The 4,787-nt window shown below is 43.8% G+C and overlaps 1 non-coding gene across 1 annotated transcript; it reads right to left on the minus strand.

Moving 5' to 3' along the window:
• Positions 1–3,823: 3,823 nt before the first annotated feature.
• Positions 3,824–3,950, minus strand: LOC115931487 (U6atac minor spliceosomal RNA). Its single transcript, XR_004067970.1, has one exon. It is a non-coding gene; the product is annotated as a U6atac minor spliceosomal RNA (small nuclear RNA).
• Between the last annotated feature and the right edge of the window lie 837 nt (positions 3,951–4,787).

Genomic DNA, 4,787 nt, shown 5'->3' on the forward strand with positions numbered 1-4,787 from the left:
TCCTCAACTCTGCAATTGCCCTGAGATCTTGTTTATATAGCAAGGGCAGATTAAATGCTTTCTCTACCAGTTTTCAAAATAATGGTTCCTTTGTATTTCCACAGGTGAACTAGTTGTATTTGGTTTTGAGTATCATTATGATTTAAAAGACTTAAACATATTTGATGTGCTTCAATCCAATGTAGTTATTATCCCTTTTAATGTGGAAATGGGCACTTTTTTTTTTTGAGACAGATTCTTACTCTGTCACCCAGGCTGGAGTGCAGTGGCATCATCACAGCTCACTGCCACCTCTGCCTCCAGAGTTCAAATGATTCTCCTGCCTCAGCCTCCCGAGTAGCTGGGTCTACAGGTGCCTGCCACTAAACTCGGCTAACTTTTTGTATTTTAGTAGAGATGGGGTTTCACCGTATTGCCCAGGGTGGTCTCGAACTACGGAGCTCAAGCAATCCGAGTGCTCAAGCAATCCACCTGTGTCGGCCTCCCAAAGTGTTAGGATTAAAGGCGGGAGCCACCGTGCTCCACAAAATGGATATGTTGTTGACAAGTAGGGACTTATTTAAATTGGCTATGTCCTTTTGAGATGAATGCAATTTTTTTTTTTTTTTTTTTGAGACGGAGTTTCGCTCTTGTTGCCCAGGCTGGAGTGCAATGGCGCGATCTCAGCTCATCACCGCAACCTCTGCCTCCCGGGTTGAAGTGATTCTCCCGCCTCAGCCTCCCAAGTAGCCGGGATTACAGGTGCATGCCACCACACCCGGCTAATTTTTTGTATTTTTAGTAGAGATAGGATTTTGCCATGTTGGCCAGGCTGGTCTGGAACTCCTGGCCTCAAGCGACCTGCCTGCCTCAGCCTCCTAAAGTGCTGAGATTACAGGTGTGAGCCACAGCACCCAGCCCATTTACTTTAGAATTAATATAAATAAATTGAAAGAAATTATTTGGGTAAGCAAGAGTGAGAGAAAAAGTCCTGGTTTGGTGGCTCATGCCTGTAATCCCAGCACTTTGGGAAGCCAAGGTGGGTTGATCACTTGTGATCAGGAGTTGGAGACCAGCCTCGTCAACATGGCAAAACCTCATCTCTACAAAAAATTAAAAAAAAAAAAAATTAGCCCTGCATGGTGGCATGCATCTGTAGTCCCAGCTACACCAGGGAATTGCTTGAGCCTGGAAGGCAGAGGTTGCAGTGAGCTGAGATTGCACCACTATACTCCGGCCTGGAGACAGAGTGAGACCCCATCACAAAAAAAAAAAAAAAAAAGAAAAAAGAAAAAGAAAACTAAGAGAAACAAACGCCAACATTCCCAGAACCAAACCACACAAAATCCCTGTTAACCGGTCACATGTCTATCTGAATGACTTGCTGTGCACATATAAATGTAAATGTAGGTTTTAGATTAATATAACCTGTGGCTTATATAATAATGTCTGTATACATATTTCAAGATCTACACAATTGTTTTTAGTTTTTAAAATATTTGCATATTAATTACTGATTTTTAATCCTCCAGATGACTAGCACAACATATAACACAAGTATAGCTAAGGCCATTTGCTAAATTGGGGGCTAAGAAATAGGACAATAAATTTAACTGTGATTTAGTTGATGTCATAGAGCAAATGTTAGAGCTGAGAAGGAAACCTTGAGTTATCTTTTTTTTTTTTTTCTTGAGACAGGGTCTCAATCTGTGGAGTGCAGTGGTACAATCACGGCTCACTGCAACCTCTGCCTTCTAGGCTCAAGCAATCCTCTGGAGTAGCTGGGACTACAGACGCATGGCACCATGTTGAGCTATTTTTTTTTATTTTTATTTTTCATAGAGGCCAAGTTTTACCATGTTGCCCAGGCTGGTCTTGAACTCCTGGGCTCAAGCAATCTGCCTGCCTCAGCCTCCCAAAGTGCTGGGATTATAGGCATGAGCCACCTTGCCTGGCCATCTTTTATTTATTTATTTTTCCCTGCCCTATCTTATGGTGCTGAACTTTGAGTTATTTTGTTCTCAAACCCATTGTTGACCCCTCCCAGCCATTCTTAATGCCCAGAGCTTTGGGGGCAAACATGCTGGGATTACCTGTAGCCCCTTTATTGGCAGCATTGTATGGTCCTGGAGGTTTGGGGGGCAGCATCACTGGCCTAACCTGTTTAGGATTGTGTTAACGCTGAAGAAAAGGAATAATATGTGTGGGCCTCTTCAAGAGAATAGAAACCTCACCGTTTTCAGGAGGTTAAATTTTGCCCACTTTTCAACATATTTTGAGCTTAAAATACTCATCCATTTCAAATTAAATTGCCTAAGAAAAGAAGTTGAGCATAATGTATAAAGGGCACAGTTTTTGGAGACAGAGGCGTAACTTTGAATTCTGGTTCTACCAGTCTTGGCGTCTCTGTGTCTCAGTTTTGTTATGTGTAGAATGGAGATATCACTGCTCAGGAACGATCAATATTAGGATTCCATGAGGAAATTTAGATAGCACTAACCGCATATAGCACTCAACAAATATCTAATGCTATTATTAACATTAGTGCTTAGCAGGATGTCAGGCTATTGGAACCCAGTAGCTGATAGCTAATCGTTTTATTAAGTAAAAATTCTCAAGGTAAGTGTTAAGATTCCCCGAGGGTTCCTCTGTGGCTGCTGACATTGACAAAAGAGAGATGACAATTTAGGGGAGAGAGGTCTTGACTTACTCGGATTAGTAGGCATAGCCTGGTGGCAGAAGAGTCTCAACCTGAGAAAATAAGGCTTAGAGACCTACAGAGACCCACTTATGGAACCAGATGCCTTGCTGTGGTATCACCAGTGGCCACTTCCAAGGGGCAGGATTTGCACACCTGCTAGCTGTGTATTGAGGAATTGAGTGGGAAGAGTTCTAGATCTCAGATTTTTGCTCTCCAACATACTAATTCAAGGCTTCCTTGGGCAGATGTGCTGGCAGGCATGTGTGCAGAGAGCAGACCCAAGGCTCAGGAGCAACCCCTTTCCTCCTCCCAGAAGCTGAGATATTGTATTCCAGTAATCCTGCCCTACCCCTTCCAATGCACACTCACATGCAGACAGAACCCCTTTCCATGGGGCTTTCCAGTAGGACTGCTGCCCTGGGGGAAGGACTGAGCTCATCAGATTGAACATCCTAAGTGCTGTGACACAGAACTCTAGGGACCTCCTTTCAATTCATCTTCCTTCGTCACTTTTTTCCCCTTCCTTCCTCCCTCCCTCCCTCTTCCCTTCCCTTCCCTTGCCTCCCCTTCCCCTTCCCCTTTCCCTTCCCTTTCTTTCTCTTTCTTTCTCTCTCTCTTTTTCTTCCTTTCTTCCTTCCTTTCTCCCCTTCCCTTCCTTTCTCCTTTCTTTGTCTTTCTTTCTTTCTTTCTTTCTTTCTTTCTTTCTTTCTTTCTTTCTTTCTTTCTCTTTCTTTCTTTCTTTTTTTCTTTTCTTTCCCTCCCTTCCTTCCTTCCTTCCTTCCTTCCTTCCTTCCTTCCTTCCTTCCTTCCTTCCTTCCTTCCTTTCTTTTCTTTCTCCTGAGACAGGGTCTCCCTCTGTTGCCCAGACTGATGTGAACTCCTGGCTTCAAGTGATGCTCCCACCTTGGCCTCTCAAAGTGCTGGAGTTACAGATGTGAGCCACCATGCTCAGCCTCTCATCTTTTTTCTATGTCTTTTTTCTTTTTAAAAAACAAACAAACAAACAAACAAACAAAAAAAGAGAGAGAAATGGGTTCTTAGCATGTTGGCCAGGTTGGCCTTGCACTCCTGGCCTCAAGCAATCCTCCCACCTTGGTCTCCCAAAGTGCTAGGATTACAGGCATAAGCCACCACATCCAGCTTAAAAATGATGCTTTAGGTGCCACAAAATAGGTGGAAATGTCTTAACTGCATGTTAGTTGTCAGGCCTGAGGGCCTCTTCCATCCTTGTCAAGGGGAGTACTAACCAGTCTCTCCTTTCATACAACACTCACCTTTGAAAAATTCCAAGCCTACATAAAAGTTGAGAGAATAGCACCCTGGACACCATGATATCCTTCATCTAAAACTCACCAGTTCTTTCAACTGACATTTAAGCACCCACTACATGCTACGTGCTGTGATAGCCTTTGGGTGCACAAAAGGAAGTGAGTCTTGGTTCCTGAGCACAGACTTGCTCAGGCTTATCAGAAAAAGGAGACCATAAAACAAAAAACTATCGTATGGCCTGGTAATATTTTGTTACTGCAGGCATAAAGAACTGTAGGAATAAATGGAGAGGAGTCACTTTCTGATTGGACATTAGAGAATGTCTCTAGTGATGGTAGTATTCCAGAGAGGCAGACTGTGGGCTCAGGAACAGCGTGGGTGAAGGCATAGGGATTTGGCAAGCCCTGATAGATTTGGAAAATGGCAGCTCAGTTCAGAAAGTTCTAGCTCTGGTCACAGGAGGCCTCAGGGACATGGGGTTCAGTAGGAGCATCATGGCTATGAATAGGGACAGTAGGTTCACAATGCTGGCTCTAGGCGACAGTGAAGCTGACCACTCTAAAAGCTTAGGCCAAAAATCTTTTCCTATGCTTCTTCAGGAAAGAAAAATAAAATGTTTGCCAGGTCTGGTGGCTGTTGGGATCTTGCTTGAAGAGTAAGGGCTGTTGAATTATGTAAGGTGACTCAGGGGTCTTGGGGTCACTCAGCATGGACATGTCAGGTGTGGTACCTGGAATGCACATGTTGGCCTTATTGAGATCTTGGGGCCTCTGTCTTTTAGCAATAACTTGCTTCCCACTTCCTGGAATCCATGAGAAGCGGGCCTTGCATATAATCA

Source organism: Gorilla gorilla, chromosome 17 (genome assembly GCF_029281585.2).
Source record: "Gorilla gorilla gorilla isolate KB3781 chromosome 17, NHGRI_mGorGor1-v2.1_pri, whole genome shotgun sequence".
Taxonomy (NCBI): Eukaryota; Metazoa; Chordata; class Mammalia; order Primates; family Hominidae; genus Gorilla; species Gorilla gorilla.